Consider the following 22,902-nt stretch of genomic DNA (forward strand, 5'->3'; position numbering starts at 1 on the left):
GGGGTGGGAGGGAGGGGAGGGTGGTTGATGGGTATTGAGGAGGGCACCTTTTGGGATGAGCACTGGGTATTGTATGGAAACCAATTTGCCAATAAATTTCATATATTGAAAAAAAAAAAAAAAGAAAATGTAACCTAATTGTATCCAAATGTAATACAGGAGGGATATGTAGCAGAGCATACCCAGTAGGCCCTACCTTCATAGCATAGGGGAGGCAAACTTATCCTCTATCCTGTTAGAATCTCTGGCTGGGCCGAAGAATTAAGTCAACATCAGACAGATCAACAACAAAAAAGCATACACATTCTATTTTACACTTACAAAAAAGCATTCACAGGAAAATGATGCCCCCCAAAGTGGTTAGGTCTAAATGTTCATATGCATTCAGGTTGAACAAACAGCAATGATTGTGAAATAGGGGGAGTTGAAAAGGAAGAGAAGGCTGTTTTCATGAGGTGGTCTGTACAGATTCTTCTTGGCCTCAACTCCCCATCTCTGATGATGACAGTGTGCTTTTCCTCCTGGTCCCTGGAGGGTGGCTTTCACATGGGAATTCTGCATTGTCCTGCTTTCAGGAAAAAAGGGGGAGGTCAGAGCATCCTTCTTGCTCCTTTGTCTTTCAAGTGCCTTTAGCTCCAATTAGTATGTCAAATGGATTATTTTGGAGTGATGTGTTCTCTTTTTCTAAGTTTATTTACTCATTTTGAGAGAGAGAGGGTGTGCAAACAGGGGAGGGGCGGAGAGAGAGAATCCCAAGCAGGCTATACATTCAGTGTGGAGCCCAACATGGGGCTGAATCTAGAAACCGTGAGATCATGACCTGAGCCAAAATCAGGAATCAGATGCTTAACCAGCTGAGCCACCCAGAATGACATGATCTCAGCCTTTTCAACAGCATACCTGGAGTCCACCTGCTTACCTCTGTCTCAGTCCCTGTCTAATCACCATCTCCACATTGTTCACAGCCCCTCGCCCAGTGACTGCAAAGCTACCTTGCTAGTTTCCTCCCATTCGTCGCTGTCTCCCCTCTTCCATCCTTTTCTCGCATGGATGCCTTTCTGGTCACTTACAAATGGAAACCAGATTGAGCCATTTCCATCTGAAACCCTCTCCAACTGTCCCTAAGCCCCTAACTCCGGCCTGGTAGCCTCCTCCCTGCTCCTTGAAGCTCACCTTAGCACCTTGGTTCTGGCTGTTCCTTCTTACTTAGACTGGAACATTCCTTCCCAGAAATTCACCTGACTCGTCCCTCTTTTGTCATTAGTCTCAGATGACATGTAGCCTTGTCAGGGAGGTCTGATCACCCAAACAAGGTAAGTCCTTGAGCAACTCTGCCATTACTTTGGCATGTTTTTATGGCATGTATCATGCCCTGTATATCTTCATTTTTATGTGTTCGTATGTTTATTGTTTGTCCCCCTCCATTAGATGGCAAGCACCTTGAGAGAAAGATTTTTATCCGTCTTATCATATAGTCACAGTGTTTAGAAGAGTGCCTGACACCCAGTAAATAACTAAGATTCATGTGTTGAATAATTAGAGAATGAACCACTATGGTTAAAACAAGAAGTATACTTTTCAAATACAGGAGACTATATAAAGAGATAGAGTTTAGTTATTTTAATCAAAAAAAGCATAGAACTTAGGCAATGGCATGGTTTTATTAAACCCAAAAAGCATAAAACAAGGTGACAGAAATTAAACCAAATTTACCAGGTGGGTTTAAAATAAAATTCAATTATGGCATATGTTGCTCCAAAAGGATTCATCTACAATAAAATGATGCAGAAATGTCTAAAATAGAGGATAGACAAAAATGCATTGGTTGATTGCAAACACAAAGAAAACAGAAGTCGTGATTGGAATTTCTGAATGAATCAAGGCACACTGAATGGGGCAAAGGAGGTTTATTATACTGATAGCTACATGATCCACAGTGTGGATCTAGCATGAAAGTGCTAGAATACAAATAATTGTAAATTGTAATAGATTGTATTGTGAATGTAAAAAGAATTGTAAATTCTTTTTCTTCCTTTTTTTTTTTTTTTTTTTTTTTTGAGAGCAAGAGAGAGCAAGCAGGGGGAGAGAGAGAATCCTAAGCAGACTCCATGCTCAGCACAAAGCCCAATGCAGGGCTCAATCCCACGACCCTGGAATCATGACTTCAGCTGAAATCAAGAGTTGGACACTCAACCAAACTGAGCTACCCAAGCACCCCAGAATTGTAAATTTTGAGAAAAACATCAGAACCCTAATTGAAATGGAAGATCTTAACACATCTGCCCTAAGTCTATTATATCCTAGAAGGGGAGTAGGGAAAAAGCAGGATATAAATTAGGAGACTGGCAAATGAGATAGTAAAAATAAATGACATCGTGAATTAGAATAAATATAAAAGATGAATTACCATTTAGTTAGTTGGTGTTCAGGTTCACCAATAAACAGTTTTCAACAACTACTATATGCTAATTATAGAACTGGTTGTGGGGGTGTTTAACATGCCTTCTTTTCTGATACAGAAATATTTTTCAAAATAGATCATATACTAGGTCACAAACAAAGCCTCTATTAATTTCAAAGAGCAGAAATTATATAAACTACATTCTTTGTCCACAATGCAATAAATCTGGAAATTAATAACAAAAATTTAAAGAACAAAAACAAACCTCAACACTTGGAAATTTTTAATTGGTCTAAATAATAAGGTCAAAGGAAAAACTAAAATATTAGGTAATTCTATGTATGTTTGCCTTTACACTTGTACTGTGTATATAATTTTATATATAATATTAATGCTATTTTGATTAACAAAGTAATATACCATTTTAAACAGTTTACAGACCTACAACTTGAAAAGTTAAAGTCCCAATAATCCCACACTCCAGGGATAATCACTGACTTTCTTTCAGATTTAAGTAAACAAACATATAAGTAAGAATGTAAATAAAATATGTACCCCTGCCAAATGCCCTCTTCTGTGAGGACCCACCTCCCTCTACATGCACTGCATCTTTGGAGACGGAGATGGGAAGTTCTAACTACCATCTAACGACTATGTAATTCCTAACACTAGGAATTAGTTAACTATCCAGGGATACTCTCTACTTGACTCCCAGGGTGGCTATGGGCATGGACCGAAGTAATGTCACCCAGTTCTAATGCAAACAGAGACAGGGGGAGAATATTTACTTGGGGAGCAAAGAATTGCCATAATTATTATGATGATTATTCTACAGCTCAGACCCAGACAAAAAAAAAAAAAAAGCCACACACACACTCTTTTCAAGTCATTTTATGTGCATAAGACACCTCTACTTCTACCACAAAGAACAGAAATTGCTGAGTTGCCAGCTCCGGGCAATGCTTGCAGAACCAGTGCTGCTTGGTTTACTTTAGAGGGAAAATAACTTCATTACAAGTGACATTTTTTTGGCTAGCTGGTCCTCCACTGACCAAAATGCCCCAGAGCACTTGTGATCTCTGCAGCTGACTGGAGTGGTCACTTCAGACTCCAAGGACCCTGGGGTAGGAAATCAAACCTGCCAAATGTGAGATAAGTCCATGAAAGGGTCCAAAGTTTTTGTCTTAATTTTTTTTTTTCTTGGAGTTTTCTCTGACCACCTCTTTTATTTTTTTAAATTTTCTTTTTTTTAATGTTTATTTATTTATTTTGAGAGAGAGAGAGAGAGAGGAAGAGGAGGCAGAGAGAGATGGAGACAGAGTATCCCAAGCAGGCTCTGCACTGTCAGTGCAGAGCCAGACCTGGGGCTCGATCCCACGAACCGTGAGATCATGACCTGAGCAGAGATCAAGACTAGGATGCTTAACCAACTGAGCCACTCAGGTGCCCCTGACCACCTGTTTTAAATTGTAGCCTCCCCACCACCCTCTTTCTCTTTTTGAGTTAATTTTTCACCATGGCAGGTATCATCAACCTTGTCTGGTTTATTGTCCCTGTCTCCCCATTAGAATGTGAGTTCCATGAGAGCACAGCAGTTTGTGTGTTCAGTTTACTGCTCTAGCCCCACCGCCTACAATAGAACTTGGCACATAGTAGCTACTCAGTAGATAGTTTTGAGTGAATAATCTCCAAATCCATCTCTACAGTAAAAGAGGTTTTCCTGAGGGAGGACAGAGCCAAATGAGCTCCAAGTTTTAAAACAGATTGTGCCTGTAGGGCCATCCATGGGGTAATGTACACGAGATGAAGAAACTTTTCAAGAGGTTGAGTGAAACAGAGACAGGGGGAGAATATTTACTTGGGGAGCTTTGTATATAAAATTGAATCCTTTGGGGGCAGAAGGGACTGAAGAGGGAGAGATATGAAGCCAGGTGCGCCTTGGCCCACCTCTCCCTTTTGCCAACATATTCAACCTCTTAGGAATTTCTGACAGTTCTGCCTTCAAAATAAATAAGAGTCCAAGTACTTCTCTATGTGTGCACTCTCTGTAACTCTGGTCTTTGTAACCTTTCTCTCCAGCCTAGAGTATGTCAATAGCTCCTAACTTGCAATTAACTTTGTGCGCACAGCTGGCTTTCCATACAGCATCAAACTAAGTCTTCCAACAATATAGATCAGATCCTGTCACCGCCTGCTCAGACCCTCATGGGTGTCCACCTACCACCTCAGAGCCTTTGACCTTAATGCACCTCCTCCAGGTCCTTGCTCAAATCCCACCTTCCCAACCAGGCCTACTCTGACCACCCCACTATTCAATTCTACCCTCCACACCAGACACCAGCACTCCTTGGCCTCCTTATTTTACTTTTTCTTTTTTCCCCTATTGCTGACTTCTTCTAACATTCCAGGTAAGTGACTTACTGATGTTCACAATTTACCCTTTCTCCCGCTCCTGCTTCCCAGAATGTCAGCTCCAACAGGGCAGGGAGCTCTGTTTTGTTCCCCTGGGAACACTGAGCTAACATTATTAGCTCAGTGCCTGGTGCATATCAGGTGCTCAATCATTTATTGAATGGGTGACTTAGAACATTAAGAGAAGTGCAGTGGGTAATGATTTCCTGGGAGCTGAGCTGATTATGAAACAAATCTTTAGAAAGCAGGAATCCCAAGAACGAACACCAATGCTATTCTCCTCTTTGGCTACTTGTCTGAAGCAGACCTTGAATAAAAATAAGGACTTTGTTTCCTTTTCCTGCTTCTGTCCCAAACAGGTGCCTGAGGCTCCTTTTGCGACACCAGCTACTTCGGTAACTCTAACACTGTTAGCAATTTCCCCACAAAGGTGCTCTCCTTGGCAGGCAAGTGGAAAAGCACAGCCGCTCACCAGGGACGGGCCTGACTCGCAAGAAAAGACGACTGCAGATTTCTGGCAGGGCCGCTCCCAGCTCCCCGTCAGCCCTCTTCGCTATCCCCAGGCGTTACGAGGGTGGCTTAGAGCTGAGCTAAACCACATCCCGCCTCCCCGCGGCTCCGGCTCCCTGGGGCCGGGGCGGGGCTGGGCAGCTCTGCACACTTAGGAACTGCCCCCGGTCGCCCGCTTCCCAGCGGGGATGCAACGAAACACCCGGGCCCCCGCAGCGCGTCCGGGCACAGGACAAAGGGCCGGAGCCCACGCGTGCCTCCCCGACAGGGGCTTCCCAGCACGCGCGGCTGATCCCGGGGTCTGCAGCCGGGTGGCGGGGCTGGCGGGGCTGGCGGGGCTGGCTTGGGGGAGAGGTGTGCGCCCGGTTGAACTGCTCAGCAGTGAGCGCAAAGAAAGGAGACAGAGAAGAATATCCGAGAACAGAACTCCGGTCCTCCCCGGGGAGTGCAGAGGAGCCGGGCGGGGGCGCCGAGGCGCGTCGGGAGCTGATCCAGCCAAGTTTGCTCCGGGTTAGATCAACTTTCTCGGTCTCGGCTCGCCTGGTTGCAGCTAGGGTTCCAGGTCACCCGCAGGCGCCTAGACTGCAAGTCCCGAGGGGCGGAGGGTGCGCTGCACGAGGGGAGGGGGCGGTCGGACCCGGGGTCGCGCAGGCGCCGTCCTCGCCCCCTCATCTCACCCCCGCCCCGTCCGTTCCTCGGGCGCCGGAGGGTGACTGGGGGAGGGGGATGGCTAGCGCCGGAGCGGTGGGAGGGCCGGAGGCAGACACAAAGCCTGCCCCTCCCCTCCGCTCTCCTACTCCTCTTCCTCCTCCACCTCCCGCTCCGCCCCGGTGGGGAAACCCAGCCCCGCGCTAGTCCGCGGGCCACCGCTCGCCCCCGCCTCCGAGACCTGCGGGGAGGGCCTGCGCGAGGTAAGGGGCGGTGGCCGCGGAGACCCCACCCCCGGTGTCCGCACCCAGCACCCGGGGAGGCTCCGGGGTGCCGGCGGGGGCTGTGCGGGGTTCGAGGCCCTGGGTGCTGCTGCTCGCACTGTCTTCCCCTCCGCAGGGGACCTGGGGGGAGAGAGAGAGAGAGCGAGTGCCCTCGAGGGGTTGTGGGAACGGGTGGGGGAGGAGGTGCTAGGGAGTGGGACGCCGGGACCCGGGTAGGGTGACCTTCCGGCGCCCTGAGGCGACTACAGGTCCAGTTGGAGTATCCTTAGCCGACCTCTGCGGGGGTGGGGTGAGGGACAGCCGGAGGGTGCGGGCGCGGTGGCTCCAGGTGCGGTGTATGTGAGTGCTCGCGGAAGGAGGGGGGTGCACCTTTGTTGAGTTCTACCTTCCGGGCCGCCTACGGGGTGTCAAGTGCGCCTGGTGCCTGGGAGCGCGGGCGGGACTGGGGGTCGCACAGCCGGGGTGCCCAGCGCAGCTCCAGTCTGTGCGCCCATTCCGTGCACGGGCAGACGCCCCCTTCCGAGGCTTCCTCCTCCGGGGGCACCAGACCCCGTGGGAGGGTCCGTGAGTCTGGCCCCTGGGCGCTGGGCTGTCGCGCTGATTGATGGCTGCGCTGCGGGAGGAGGAGGAGCCCGGGGTTCCTGCCGGGAAGGGACGGGGCCACTTTCCCACCCTCAGGCCTCTCCGCCCCCTTCTGGGCTCAGCCTCCACCCTTGGCCTGGGCTTCCACCCGCGCAGCGTCCGCCCACCCGGCACCGGGCGCCCCTGCATGGTCGGGGGACGGCAGCGTTTGCAGAATTCTGCTTTAAAGCCTGTGATTTGTTGCCAAGAAATACAGGGCAAGACCCGGCCCCCCGGGCCCTAAGAGGCGCCTTTCTTCTCGAAGATCTCGAATCCTTTGGGTTTTCCTAATTGAGCAGAGGAGGCTGCATACAGTAGAGCCGCACTTGGTTGCAGGCCTGAGGGTTTCGGGCACATTGGGGGTTCTTAGGAACGTGCTGTCATCAATAAGGAAACCTCAGAGCACTCTCCCACTGACAGGACTTTGTAAATAGTGAGCAAAAATAAACACTGGCAGTACTCCCTAATTAAGATATTTTAAGGCAGTGTTTTAAAAAATAAAGTTTAATGTAAAAAATCAACGATGAACAAAATACCAACATGTAACATAAAGACCGCTTTTGTTAGGCCCCTGCATTATTGTGCAATGGGAACAGTGGTTTCCAGTCACCCTGTTTGTCCGGTCCCCACCTGGAGGTTTATGAGGGTTGACAGTGGCCTGCAACAGATTAGGCAATGCTGGCTTTATATATAGTCCTTTTTTTTTTTTTTTTTTTTTTTTAAGGTGGAGCTTTTATTAACTTTTTACCCAGCTCAAGTATGGGGGGATATTTTGATAGGTGTATAGAGAAGTGTGCATTTTCCTTTTGGCCTCAACTTCCAGTGTGTCTCTAGAGAACCCTTGCATTCCCTGTGCTGGGGTACTGGGGTAGTTCTATAGAGGGCGTCAGGGGTCAGGTGGGGCCTGGGACAGTGAGGGGTCCTTGCATCTGGGTCTAGAGAAGAAGGCTGGTGGTTGACAGGAGTTATGAGGTTTACAGACTCTGCTGTCAGTAGTTGGAGACTGAGGACATGAGAGCAAAGCAACCAGGACCACTTTTGTCTGGCCACTTTCTGCAGGTAGAGAAGGTTAGCTAGGTAGAGGAGACCTAAAATGACCCACACCTGCTGCCCTTGCAGGGGTGGATGGGAGGAGCTTGACTCCCTCTGGGGCTCTGGGATGTGCTTGTTCACTAGAGCTTCCCAGCAGCCCTTCTGTCCTCACCTGAGGCCTTTCCTCCCCTTCACCAAAGTCAAGGGCCACTACCTACTCCAAAGAGGAGTTCGGGGTGGGGGGGGCGCCTGGTGGCTCAGTCGGTTAAGCAGCCGACTTCGGCTCAGGTCATGATCTCAGGGTCCGTGAGTTCGTGTCTCCCTCTCTCTGACCCTCCCCCGTTCATGCTCTGTCTCTCTCTGTCTCAAAAATAAATAAACGTTAAAAAAAAATTAAAAAAAAAAAAAAAAAAAGAGGAGTTCGATTCTCCAGAATCAACCTCTTTACTGGACTGAATCTGCTTCCTCTGCATATAGGAGACTGAGAACTCATTTCTACGTGCAGGGGCGTGCAGCCCTGGGAGGCCAGCCTTAATGGGATCCATTCTTCACATACTCCCCAGGCTATGTCATCTTGGTATTATGTCTTACTCCCCCCCCTCCCCCAATGTATGTCCAGCCCTCCTAATGGTCTTTCACAGTTCTGGTGGTTTCAGCTGGGAAGGTTCCCCTGACCTCCCTCCTCCTTTCCCTGATGAGACGTCAGGGCCACCACAGGTGTGGACCCCACTTGCCCACTGTCTGTGAACAAAATCAAAAGCCAGATCATAGCTCTTCCTGCCTCACCCCCAACACCAGGGACAGGACATTGAAAAGAATGAACAAAAGTATCCCTTGGTATATCCTTAGTAGATAGATGTATATCCTTAGCAGATAATCATTATTTTTATAGCACTTTGCAAAATGCTTTTACAGATAATACCTCAGTTGTTTTTCACCAAAGTACTGTTAATTCCACTTGGTAAGTGAGAAACAGAGGCCTGGAGAGGTCAAAGCACCAAAGCTGGGACCATGGCTCCAGGCTCAATACACATCTCCCTGAACCACAGCTGACTTGCTAGAGGTGTCTGTGCTCAGAGGTACACCCCGGGCAGTGTCTGTCTGCAGCAGAATTTAACCAAGTTGTGTTTTAGGGTGCAACTTTACTAAAGAAAAAATTACTAAAGAGTTATAGTGGTAGAATGCATTAGGACAAATGCTAATGTTAAGCAGGGTTTCCTCTGCAGGACTTTTTAGTGCCTTTTTTATTATAATGTGCGCTGGGTCTCTTTAGGGTGATGCCATAATATGGACTGTTTGCCAACTTCATTCGGCCACAGAACACTCTTTCTCATGAAGCATCTTTAGGATCCAGTGTTCTAAGGAGTCCGCTTTGGGGATTGTTTAGTTCACCCAAATGTTTTTTTAGTTCACCTCTGACATCTGGGCAGTTTCCAAGGACCATTAGTGCTTAGGACAGCAAAAAATCTAAATTCTGGACATTAAAAAGGCACAGTAATCCCCCCTTGTAAATTGTTGGTTTGCAGCTGTTGTGGGCTAGACTAACAGGAGTCCATTCTCCAGGGCTTGGTCAGATTTGAGGGAACCAAAGGAGTCCAGTAAACAATGCAAACAGGCTCTAGGGAGCATGTCTTCATGCAGATGTCAACCAGCCTTCCCTGAGCGTGCCTCCCATGCGGCTGTGTATGTGGGATGGCAAGGTAGGGGTTCTTGGGCTGGCGCACATCTTGTTTGATCACCTCCACTGAGTGAGAAGGTGCATCCCAGAGGTTTCAGTTGTCTCCCTGGAGCTGGCAGTGTGGATTCTGTAGTGGGTCAAGGGCTACATTTACTCCTGAAAAGGTAGCTACTGGATCTGGAACAAAGGGCTGCTGATGGCAGGGGCCACTTCACAGGCATCCATTGTTTGAAATCTGATGTTTTTAAGAAAGAGTTTGCCAGCATCCAACTATTCTGTGCTTTTTTCACAGATGGGTAACCCTGGCTGTTCAGCCTCTTTTGCATTTAAGACAGGAGATCAATGGGGGAAGCCAGAGTTTGAATTTCAGAGATTGAGAGGACTCTGGCTGGCTAGTGGAGGAGCCTTGGGAAAGGTGATACTGACATCAGAGGGGGCGTGGCCACAAGCAGACAGTAACTTCTGCCTACTCGCATTTCTGGGTCTCCAGTGCTGAGGGAATTTATCTCCAGATTTTTTTCGGAGATTTTTCCAAAGCATGGAAAGGAAGTAGACTCTGGGATTTGAATGGAATAGGACGGTATCACAGAAGTCAAGGAAACTTGACTTGTTTTGAGAAAAATGGACCTATTGGGTGTGTGCGTGTGTGTATTCACTCCTGCGTTTGCGGCCAAGGAAGAAAGTGGGAGGGAAATAGTGTGATTTTTTTTTTTAATTTTTAATATTTTGAACTTAAAAGTGTTGCAGAGGAAGAACTTCCTCTGCCCTTCAAGGTCCTTCTAAGGACTTGAATCGAATAAATGGGATTCTTGTGAGCCAGATTAACAGTAAAAAATCAAATTTAATGACATACGGGGAATCCACACGGACGTGGGATTCCAAGGACAGTCAGGCAACATGAGGATAAGGAGAGGGTTAGGGGTCTGAGGTTGCCGTATTATGCAGATAAGTTTCTTAGGTACAGAGACATCTCTGGTAGTAGCTCTCTTCCTAGTACGGACAGGCAGTTGAGGGAGAGGTAAAGAGATTTTCCTCGAATCTGCTGGGTTTGATTGCTTTGAAGTCAAAATAATCTTCATCCATGAAGATGGCATCTTGGCCCATCTTAGGGTGGGCTGCTCTTGGCCCCTACAAAAGTTCTGGATGTTACCAAGATAGAAATTTTCAATAAGCAGCTGGAGACAACGTGTCATTGGGGCATGCTGGGGACTGAAAACAGGGAAGCTGTTTTACACAGGGAGAGACCACAGGCCAAGCAGGAAGGGGTCAAAGCAGAACCAGGAAGCCCATATCCAGGAGCAGAGATGGAGATTGTGAAGCCAGACACAGGGAAGGAAGAGGAAGAACCGATGAGCAGATAGTCCAGAGTTTTCAACCTGCTAGTTTGTGGCCAGCGTCTGTTGTGATTGGTCAGGGCCCAGGCTATCCCATGTCATTAAGTATTTTTAATATTCTTTTTTCAATGTTTATTTATTTTTGAGAGAGCACTAGCAGGGTGTGAGCAGAGGGAGAGGGAGACACAGAATCCGAAACAGGCTCCAGGCTCTGAGTTGTCAGGACAGAGCCCGACATGGGGCTCGATCCCATGAACCTCGAGATCATGACCTGAGCCAAAGTTGGATGCTTAACCGACTGAGCCACTCAGGGCCCCTGTATTTTACAATTTTTAATGAATTAACTATTTTAATTGAGTAGGATAACATAGTAAATGAAATAAACAAACACTTTGGTTTTCACATATATGATAGCATGTTCTAGGTCAGGAATACTAAATACAAAAATCAGAACACTTAACTAGTTTAAATAGGAAGCTAAATAAACTTTATTTGCTTTATAAGACATTTTTTTCTTTATTATGAAATCACCAGAGGTGTTTTTATTTTTTTCTCAAATAGCTAATGTCCAACTGCATTTAACTGTGCTTTGATTACAAAAATACTTCTTAAAAATGAATCAAGACAGGGGCACCTGAGTGGCTCAGTCGTTTAAGCTTCTGACTTCAACTCAGGTCATGATCTCATGGTCCATGAGTTCAAGCCCTTTGTCAGGCTCTGTGCTGACAACTCAGAGCCGGGAGCCTGCTTCGGATTCTGTGTTTCCCTCTCTCTCTGCTCCTCCTCTGCTCATGCTCTGTCTCTCAAAAATAAATAAATATTTTAAAAAATGAATCAAGACAGATATTTCTCCTTTGTGGTAAGCAAAAGGCACCTTCATGGGTCGGGTTGCACAGGAACTTTTGAGTCCCCAGAAATGAGCCAAGATCCCACACCGGCAGGCAGGGCTGAAACCAGCAGCTGTGTCTTGGAAGGCACGGGGTTTATCACTTGGACACATGGCACCAGAGTGAGGTGGCATCCAAACAATACCCCTCATCTCACTATCCAGACTTTTCTTGTCTAAGTGCTGAGTGTTCATGACTTTTTTTTTGTCCTACAAACACTTCAGCGTTTTGTAGAGTCAAATGCTTGTACTTTTCCTTTGGATTTCCTTAACGGTTCTTGTGCCTGGGAAGCCCTTCTGCATCCTCAAACAACTAACCATTTATGTTTCCTTCTAACTTTGATGGTGTCCATTTTACAGATTTAAAGAGAATCAGCTTAACTCTTAGTTTACCGAGCATCGTTTGGTGAATGGATCAACCTCTCCCCAGCTCTGTAATCTGTACTGTTTGGCAGGAAAGTCCTACTCCATCTGCCATACTTTCATCTTTCTTTTTTTTTTTTTTTTTCCAAATTCTTTTGGTTATGCTATTAATTCTTCCAGTCAAATTTCATTCTGTGGGGTTTGTCTGGGATTGCATTAAGCCGGGACACTGATACATTAAGACTTGATGAAAATTTTTGATCTTCCTCTAGTAAATTACAAATTGAATGCAACCCACAGGCCTTGGTTATCCATATTCAGGCCACTCTGGTGTCTGGTTTCTGTGCTGCTGAGAGGTGTGGAATCCTGGCTGACTTCAGGGACTTCAGAGTTCCTTTGAGATCTGAGATCTGAGATCTGACTGGTGCAGATGCAGGTGTGTCTGTGTAATTGCTGGTCCTTCGGGCCCCCAACCTTAGCAGGGGGTGCTTACAGATGCTGCTGAGGACAGGGCAGTGTGGTCAGTGCTTGATTCCGGAGACAGACTTGTGCTGAATTTGAACCCAAAAACTCCTAATTAAAGTGCTTTATTATTTTCCCATGCAGTTTTTCCCCCTGGCAGTTTAGGGATCTGAATGGGAACTAAGACAGAGGCCCTGTCTTTTTAAAGAAGATGTTTTCTTTTTTATTAGACCTTCTCTTTATTAATCAAACACAGGGGTGGTGGGGGTGTATTTCAGAGGCTTCTCTGGATCAACACCCTGAAGGAAGGAGACTCCACCCCCAACAGTTTAGTGGCTTCTCAGAAAAGGAGCGGAAGGAGGGAGGGAGGAGGAGAGGGAGGGGCCAATGAGATGAGCAGACAGGAAGGCCCCCCCCCCCCCCAGGTTGATGAAGGTATCCATGTAGGGTTCTTTTCTCAAAGCTTCTACCCCTTGGTAGGGTGAGGTCTGATGTATGAAGTGGCAGTCATACTCCACAGCAACCTGTCCCTCCCTTTTCCTGGCCATCTGTCCTTGGGGCCTCCTACCCATTCTCTCTGCATTCCTGTCCTGACACATACTTAACACATACTTGGCATTACACATAGTTTTCCCGTGGGCCTGTCTCATACCCCAATTATGCCTAATATTTTTAGCTAATGTCTTTCCCTAAACAGTGTACAGAGTGACCTTAGGCCATAATGTATTGTAAAGGTTATAGATAGTCTACATTGTAATGTTGGCTTGAGCCAGCCCCTTCTCTTATACTGAATTTTCACAGGACTCTGGTACCTACTAGGGGTGGAGTCATATCAAAGAGCAGGGGTGAGGACAGGGCACAGTGACCTCTTTCTATTCAAGCGTGCCATTGGTTGCATATAGAAGGGGCACTTTATCTTGTCCCAGGCATCAGAAAAGGATTCACAGTGGAAGGGATTAGCTCTGAAAGGTGGATTATTTGGTGGACGACTAGTAATCATTGGGTTTCAGATAGAGGAATGTCAGGTGCAAAGAATGAGAATCAGTGTATGGGACGTGTGGAGGACAGTGTCATGTCCTAAAGATCAGACTGGAGAGATGGGGAGAGTCTGGGAGGGAAACCTATCATCCACTGCCCTGGCAGCACAGTCCTGTCACAAAGCCATGCTCAGGCTCTGTGGGGGATTGTGCCTTATTTCTGATTTAAGGAGAATCTCATCCTCCTTTGTCTACCAGGAAATAAGGGGAGGTCTTCACAGGAAAGTTCTGGAGACTGGCTAGGGCCCACCAGAGTGGCTAGAACAGAGGCCAGCCGACTGGAGTAGTTCTCCCCCTGCGTGGGTCAGCTTTTGGCCAAGGGCCGCCCCCAGCACTTCTGCTGTCTCTGCATGCAGGCACAGCAGGTCCTGTCAGCCTGAAGCCCTCCTCCCACAGAGACAGGTGCTGGCCTAGGCCAGGAAAATGGTAAAGGAGTCTGAGGGGAGATGGGCAGACCACTGGCAGCATCTGCCTGGGTCTGGGGAATGCTTGTTCTCAGCCTCACAGAAGCCGGCAGGGCAGACGGTCAGGAAGAATTAGCCCCCCTTCATTTCTTGTGATGGATGAGGATCAAGAGTTCCTCACTAACCCTCTGCCAGGAGGGTTATGCCTTCATGCCTGTGAGCAGTCACCCTGGCCCCCCAAAGACCATCCCAGATGTTTCCCAGCAGTGTTATTTCCCACAGTTTTACTGCAGACATTTATGCCTTCAGACCTTATTGGAAGCATTCATGGTAATCACAGGATGCTTGTAACTGTGTAAATGTCCTTCTTGGACATGGTTAGCTCTTTGTTTCTATAATCGATCATTGGCTCTTGGTTCCTTGAAGACTGATGAGGTGTAGAATGGAGGACACCGAGAACCATGGGTCGAGGAGACAAGAGAACATTTGAACATCTGAAGGAGAATTTCTTAATCATGTCAGGTAATGGCAGTCTATACCCCTGACTGTCCAGGCCAGTCATTTGTCAAATTCTTCCTCTATAAATACATATAAGCATCTGAGAGCATATGCACCTCTTGCCTCCATCATTTCTGCCCCATAACCACCATCATCCCCTCCTCCTGTTTCTGGTGGGTGCAGGGCTCCCCTAATGGAAGCACAAGACGGTGGGATATGTGATTTGTTTCAAACTAGCCAATCACAGGCAGCCTCACAGAGGGAGTAAGCTGTTACCAGGGGGTTGCAATCTAACATGTGGATCCCACCAGTGATGTCCCACCAGTAAGAACTCTATGCATCTGCTCTTCTGAATATACAACACCTGGAATAATGGTTGAGACAGAGAAATCAGAGTAAGAGGCAGGACCATGTGGAATTTGATGAGATTTTAAGCATTGTGTTTCAAGATCTCAAGAGAGATACCTTGCTTGACAAAGTCTGATTTGGATGACTGATATGAGGTAGAAATCAATCTCTTTTGTTTTTTTCTTTTTTTTAAGTGTATTTATTTAGTTTGAGAGAGAGAGAGAGAGCTTGAGTGGAGAAGGTAGAGAGAGATGAACAGAGAAAATCCCAAGCAGGCTCCACACCCAGTGCAGAGCCCGACTGGGGCAAGATCGCACAACCATGAGATCTTGACCTAGAGCCAGTTGCTTAACTGACTGAGCCACCCAGGTGTCCCTCTTTTAGTTTCTCTAAGACATTTTTCATTTAGTGTAAGCATCAAGAAACCATTAAAATTGTAATTGCAAGAGGAAAAATATGATCAGCTATAAGAAGGAAAGAAAACGAATGGCACAAAAGTGTAACATTGTAGTGGCTCTTTTACCATGAATCCATTTAAACTTGTGGCTTTTAGTTCGTCTTTAGTATGGAGGGATTCTTTTTTTTTTTTTTTAAAGTTTTTTTTTTCTTAACATTTGTTTATTATTGAGAGACAGAGAGACAGAGCATGAGCATGGGAGGGGCAGAGAGAGGAGGAGACACAGAACCTGAAGCAGGCTCCAGGCTCTGAGCTGTCAGCACAGAGCCTGACGCGGGGCTCAAACTCACAAACCGCGAGATCATGACCTGAGCCGAAGTTGGACACTCAACCGACTGAGCCACCCAGGCGCCCCAGTATGGAGGGATTCTTAACACATCCCATGAAAGACTATATAGTGAAGGTGTGAATGGCTTTTAGGGAAAGCTATATTCAATTCTTCCAGAGAAGAAAGGGGTCTGGTGTAAGAACCAAGATTTCAGGAGTGCCTGAGTGGCTCAGTCGGTTGAGCATCTGACTCTTGGTTTTGGCTTAGGTTATGATCTCATGGCTGTGAGATCAAGCCCTGAATTAGGCTGTGTTCTGGGTGTGGAGCCTGCTTGGGATTCTGTCTCTCCCTTTCCCTCTGCCTCTCTCGAAAGAAAGAAAGAGAGAGAGAGAGAGAGAGAAAGAGAGAAAGAAAAGAAAACATAACCAAAACACGTAAGACTTCATAGCTCTTAAGAATTATGATGCTTTTCTAAAATAAATATCATTCTAGAAATAGAAATAATAACTGATGAACATAGCAGAATAGTTGTTGAAGGTTGATTGAACTGAAAGTACCTTACAATGGGATGGTGAAGTATTATTTAATTCAACAAAACTGCCTTTGAGAGAAATTTCCTGTTGGTGAATGCTGGGAAAAGTGACCAAAATACGATACCATTTGACCTCAGATTTTTTACACACCATACCAAAGCCCAACACAGACACAAGGAGAGTGCTCTCTGACCGATAAAGCATTTTATCAGAAAATGCTCTGCAAATGAACATTCAACAGAAAACCTCTGCAAATGAACATTGGTGAAGGAACACAATTTTCCTTGCCCTCAGTCTTGAGGAGGAATCAGGAAATCTTGTTTTTCTTGTAGAGTTGCTTTGGCTCAGCCACTACCATGCTCTACAATTCACCAACCATGCACCCTGGTCACTGTCCCTCTGCCTCATGTCTACATCTGCCTCCTTTCCAGTGGGGATTCCATGGTTTGGGAATAGAACCCTTCCTTTGCGTAACTGTCTTGCCTGCCTCTCTCAAGTGACTGCCATGACTAAACTCAACCCTGAGCCACACCTTCCCTAGTCTGTGCCTGCACCAGGCAGGTGGATGTGGATGTGGGTGCTCCATTTTTATTAACTCGTCCATTCTTTTGCTCTGATCAGTCTTTGACAAACTTAAAAATAAAAAAAAAAACACATCCATATATACAGGAATGAAATAAAGATTGGGGAACTAACACTGTGATGTTTCCCTTTTTCTCTGATCCTGTCCTGTTTTATTTACTTAAAATGTGCCAAGGGCAACCTTCAAAATCAATTTCACAGCCTATTAATAGGTTTTGAAAAAAATATGTCTTGGATTATTATTTCACTCGGATTCCTCCCTTCTCAAACCTCCCATACCCTCCTCACTCTCAGTTGATGATTTTACTTCTTATTTCACTGAGAAACTAGAATTAATCAGAACTTCCATCACTCCCAGCTTAAAACTGCCACCAGGGGCGCCTGGGTGGCTTGGTCGGTTGAGCATCTGATTTCGGCTCAGGTTATGATCTCGCGGTCCGTGAGTTCGAGCCCCACATCGGGCTCTGTGCTGACAGCTCAGAGCCTGGAGCCTGTTTCAGATTCTGTGTCTCTCTCTCTCTGACCCTCCCCCGTTCATGCTCTGTCTCTCTGTGTCTCAAAAATAAATAAACGTTAAAAAAAAAATTAAAAAAAAAAACTGCCACCAGACCTGTACCTGTGCCCACATGCGCTACCCCACCTCTGCCACAAAGCATAAAACATTTGTGCTCCTCTAGGGGGTCCACCCCCTGCTTGTACAGTAGATTTCAACTTCTCTCACATTCTCAAGGACATTACTCCAGCAGTGTGGGGGATAAGCTTAGGAATCCCCCAGGCTTACACCAATGGGTTAACAAGGCATAAAGAAATGCAAAGTCATAAAATGCTTACACCCAAGTTTGGGTAAACCAGATTGGCACCCCAAGAATGAGGCACAAAGGTGCCAGGAATAGGGAGGTGCAAAGGCACCCCAAAATAGGGCGTACAGAACCCCCAGAATAGAGAGGGAGAGGCAAAGGCCTAAAGTAGGAACAGGCGCAAAGGTGCCCAATACATAGGTATATGAAATAAACACGATTAGATATTCAGGGGGGAAGCACCCCCAATTTAGTACTACAGCAGAAGAGCTGTTTTCACAGAAGGATAGGGCCAGGCTAGGTAAACTGGTGAATTGGACTATGGACTGCCCAGAGTGGAGATGGTTAACAAAAGAAAAGGTGCCTTATTAACCCTGAGGTTATTCCCTCTCTCTGTCTTATCCCTTAGGCTAGCAAAGATAAACAGGCATGGCGCCTCCTGTCTGCCATTGACAAGCATCTACCCATCTGCCTGGCACCAGGATTTTGTTTCATATTGACCTAAAGCCCAAACACTGTATATCTTCAAAATCCCCCTTTTCCTTCATGTCCCCAAGTTAATGTTCCTAGTTTCTTTGTCTCTTTGTACATGCCCATCACATTTGTAAGCCTTCTGATCTGAATAAATATGGGGCAAGGACCCTTACTCGGGGCTCTTGTCTTTTCCTGGACATTAACCATCTCTTGCTTTCAATCCTGAATCCGTTCTTTTGCTGGCCAAAAGAGAACTTTAGACTTAGAATCTATGACACAGTAATCACCCCCTCTCTGTCCTGGATCACCAAGTCTCCCCCTTCCCCTGTCTTGGGTGATTTCCATCCAGACACAAGCATTCTGCCCATCTTTGGAGAACCTACCTTCATCCCACATCCACTACCAGCTCCTGCCTCCACAACTTGGCCCTACAATAGGGCCTTGCATTCTTTCCTACATTCACTCCGTCAAGACATTGCCCACTGAACTGATCTTGTCAAGGTCCCCCATGACCTACGTGTTGGCAGATCCAATGATCAATTTTTCTTCCCCATCTCCTTCGATTTTCCAGCAGCATTTGACACAGGTACCTGTCCTTCCTTCTTACAAATACTTGACTATGAAGACCACATCTTCTCTTGCTTCTCCTATTTCATTGGGGTCTCCTTCTTGGCCTCCTTTGCTAGCCTCTTCTCATTTCCTCGATCCCTAAACATCAGAGTGCCTGACTCTGTCCCTAGGCCTCTTCTCTTCCCTACTGATACCTGTGCTAGGTGACCTCATCCAGTCCCACTGCTTTAAGTACCTGCTGTGTGCAGAAGGTCTCCCCGAATGGCAGCCTCTGCTGCATATCCAGTGGCCTTCTTGATATCTCTACTTGGTGGTCTCATAGCAATCACAAACTGAACATGTCTCAGACAGGCTCCTTGTCCTGCTCTCCATCGTGTCCCCATCAGGAAATGGCACTATTCTTCCAGGTGTTCATGCTCAGCACCTTGGACTGCCTCAACCCCCCGCCAACACCCCACATCCAGTCCATCGGCAGTGCTGTCAGTCCTGCCTTCAAAATAGATGCCTATCTGACCACCTCTCACCATCCCACTCCTGCCACCTCCAGGTCCCTGTCATCTCCCACCTGGAGTCTTGCAGTGTCCACCTAACTGATCTCTTGCTTTGTTCTTGCCTCCTGTCCATGTTTTGTTAGCAAGTTCACAGCCATCAGGACATTTCCTTTCCCTCCAATTTCCATCTCATTCAGAGTAAAATCCACAGTTTTCTTCACAACCTGCCAGTCCCCCTGAGCCAGGGGCTCTCCTTACCACACTCACCTGTCTGCCTCTCACCGGTCCAGCCACACCAGTATCCTTGCTTTAGTAAATAGGCCTAAACCCTCCTGTGCCTCCACACTGGCTCTTCCTTGGCTTGGAAAGCTCCTTCCACATACCCACATGACCCTCCCTTCCTTTCCTTCTGGTCTCCCCCGAAATGTCCTGAGAGAAGCTGGTCCTGACCACCCCCTATAAAATAGCAAACCTCAGTCCCACCCTCCTGACCCACTGCATCTACATTCCCTGCCTTATTTTTCATCAAGCTTTTATTTTTGCCTGATATAAATGAGGAAATTCAGATTTTGTCTGTTTTGTTCCATGTTGCCTCCCCAATACCTGGAGTAGCGCTGGCATATAAATACTTATTAATAAATATTTGTTGAATGCAACATTTAAGGAGAGAGATGCCTGAAGGCTGGGGCAGCGTGGCTAAAGAGGCCAAAATCTCCCTTTGGGCTAAAAATAAAAGTGTGCCTTGTTCTGAGGGAGACTTCACAAGTGCCAGTGGGACACTTTTCATACTCAGGTACACCATGCAAGGCCCCAGGGTGCACGCCGAAGAATCAGGATGGAAATGGGCTATGAAAGTCCTTCCTCTTTATCCTTTTCTCCAAACCCCGGGAAAAATTCTTCAAGGGAGCTTTTTTTTTTTTTTTAAGTACCTGTTGTATTCAAATTAAGTCTGAGACAAATTTGAAAATTTAAATGCAACCCACGTCTGACGGATGGCACTGGGGGACAGTAATGCTCTGAAGCTAGTAAAGAAGCTAGACTCCTGAGAGTCCCTTAACTTCTGAAGAGAAATTGCTCTTGCAAATTCTGGTGACAGATAGATTTTTCAGCCCATGTGCATGGCTGGTGGAGCAAGTCAGGACCAGCTACATAATTTGTGGGCTCAGTGCAAATGAAAATGGGAGCCCCTTGTTTAAAAATTAATAATGGGGTGCCAGGGTGGCTCAGTCGGTTGAGCATCTGACTCTTGGTTTCAGCTCAAGTCATGATCTCTCTGTTCTGTTCATGGGATCGAGCCCTGCATCAGGCTCTGTGCTGGTGGTGTGGAGCCTGCTTGGGATTCTCTCTCCCTCTCCCTATCTCTCTCTGCCCCTCCCCTGCTCACATGCTCTCTCTCTCTCTCTCTCTCTCTCTCTCTCTCTTTATCTCTCTCTCAAAAAAAAATTATTAATAATTTTAAGGTGGTGTCAGCAGAGCATTAAACTAAGGGTGGAGCTCTTGTGAAGGCAGGGCCCGTGTGGCTACATGGGTCATGCACCTTAGAGCCAGCCCTGGAGCCATGCAGAGCTCATGTTGCATGAGTCATAAGCTTCCACTGACAGGGGGTCCAAGGTCCCCGTTGATAATCACATCAGCTGAGGGTACCAAGTGCCCCCCATGTGGCAGCCCTGTGCTCAGTTCACACTTTCTGACCTCCTGTCAGAATCTTAACAAGCCTGTGAGGTGATCACCTCATGCATCATACCCTGGTATCCATGAAATATTCTAATTTTTCCTCTTTCCTCATATTGTAGAAACTGAGGCACAGACAGATTAAGTAACTAATCTGTGGTCACAAAGCATGAAGTGGAAGAGCCACAGTTCAAGCCAGGTCTATCAAATACCAGGATCTAAGCTCTTAGCAGTTACCCTATGATATCTTTCTAGGTATCCCCATGCAGAAATATGAAGGTGTATTAGTTTCCTAGGGCTGCCCTAACAAAGTGCCACAAACTGAGTGGCTTGGAACAACAGAAATTAATTGCCTCATAGTTCTGGAAGCCAGAAGTGGAAAGCTAGGTGTCTGCAGGGCCAAGCTCCCTCTGAAGGCACCAGGGAAGAAACTGTTCCTTCCTTGCCTCTCCTAGCTACTGGTGGCCTCGGGCATTGCTTGGCCTGTAGACCTAGGATTCCAGTCTCTGATCCTCACAGGGCCTTCCCCCTACATGTCTTCAGGTCGCTTTCCCCACCCACATGTCTCTGTCTAGATTTCCCCTTTTAGATAAAAGGGTCACATAGGAATTGTGAGCAAATGCACACAAAATTCCTAATGATACGGTGATTATGATCACAGTGACTGTAAAAAATAATGTCACGGGGTGGGTAAAAATAAACTAATAAAATGTGTTCTAGAATAATGAATATAATTAAAAAGGAAGAAATTTAGCTTTATGTAAAACTCACAGTCATGCCCTTTCTGCTGAACAGCAAGCACCAGTCTCCATGGCCTTGGGGGTTCCTTCGTTCTAACCCTAGGTTCTGTCTGTGGAATAACTCCTCTCACACACAGGCAGGGTTTGGAGACCTTCACAGGTTCCCTCTGTTTTTTCACAGAGAATTGGTAAAGACAAAGCTTGAGTTTCTGAACTCAGGTTCCATAATGCACCTAAGCCAACTCAAGTGTCAGTTCTCCCTTCCTGAGCCCAGCACCCAGCACAGTTCACCGAAGCAGGAAGGGGAGCCTGGGGGTCCCTAGAGAGGACAGGGCCATAGGGCAACAAATGGCGCTCTGCGGAACCAGCCCTGACTTCTGTTTCCAAAGGAAGTCAGATAGGAATGTGGGCTGGGCACATTGTATTTTTCTTGGAGCAGCAAGTGATAAAAGCAGTATTTTTGCAACTAGAGAAGAAGTGAGGCATCTAGAGCCACGGATTGCAGAAGATGGGAGAGGAATATTCAGTCAAGAAGAGTTGTGATTCCCACCTTGTCTTCTGCCTCTGTGGCATGTGAAGGAATTGAGAATGCCTCCAGAAAATCATTTTATTTTATTTTTACCCACTCCATGACGTTATTTTTTACAGTGACTGTGATCACAATCATGGTAACATTAGGAATTTTGAGGTTCTATTACTCATCTCCCAAATACTGTCCTCTGGCCTCTAGCACACCCCAGGCCAGCAGGGGGCAGAGCTGTGGTTCACTTAGCACCCACCCCTCCAGAGGCCCCAGCACCTCCCAGGGCCAACAGGAGGTCACTGAAACCAGCTGAAGAGGCTGAATGGACAGAGCTTCTCCAAATCAATGGTCAGGAACCACCCACTCTGCCTGCTCATGTCTTTAAGCTGTCAGCGAGCATGCTTGGCATTCACCCACTTCTGAGAGGGTGCTCAGGGCTCCGTGCCCTGGCACAACAGAGCAGGAGACAGGACATTCCTGTCAGGCACTCTGGCCGTGCACTTAACGATTTACTGCTGAACATGCCCATTCTGATTGTGTGCCTTGGTCACAATTCCCGGATACGTGATCAGTCTCTTTACACCCTGTTACGGGTTGAATGATGCCCCCCTCCCACCCCACCGAAAAGACCTATGGGAGTCCTAATCCCCAGTACTGCAGATGTGCCCATATTTGGAAATGGGGTCTGTGCAGATTCAGTCAAGAGGATGAAGTCATGAGGGGGGGGTCTCTCATCCGATGACTGCTGTTCTTATAAAAAGGGGTAATCTGGGGGCACCTGGGTGGCTTGGTCGGTTAAGCATCTGACTTCAGCTCAGGTCATGATCTCATGGTTCATGGGTTTGAGCCCCACATTAGGCTCTGTGCTGACAGCTCAA

At 46.9% G+C, this 22,902-nt stretch overlaps 1 protein-coding gene and 1 long non-coding RNA gene across 3 annotated transcripts in view; one reads left to right on the plus strand and one right to left on the minus strand.

Annotated features, from left to right (window-relative positions):
• Positions 1-283: 283 nt before the first annotated feature.
• On the minus strand, positions 284-5,997 carry LOC123580553. 2 transcript variants are annotated; one of them, XR_006703363.1, is made up of 2 exons: positions 5,286-5,997; positions 284-565 (listed from the first exon to the last, which is right to left on the minus strand). It is a non-coding gene; the product is annotated as an uncharacterized LOC123580553 (long non-coding RNA). The 2 variants fall into 2 exon arrangements; XR_006703362.1 differs by having other exon boundaries at positions 284-568.
• A 125-nt stretch (positions 5,998-6,122) lies between these two features.
• The window catches only part of RIN2 (Ras and Rab interactor 2), a 225,272-nt gene continuing 208,492 nt past the window's right edge, over positions 6,123-22,902 (plus strand). The window contains exon 1 of the mRNA XM_045445438.1: positions 6,123-6,234. The gene's annotated coding sequence lies outside the window, so the exon portion shown is untranslated. The remainder of the gene's footprint in view (positions 6,235-22,902) is intronic.

The sequence above is a fragment of the Leopardus geoffroyi genome, chromosome A3, assembly GCF_018350155.1.
Source record: "Leopardus geoffroyi isolate Oge1 chromosome A3, O.geoffroyi_Oge1_pat1.0, whole genome shotgun sequence".
Classification (NCBI taxonomy): Eukaryota; Metazoa; Chordata; class Mammalia; order Carnivora; family Felidae; genus Leopardus; species Leopardus geoffroyi.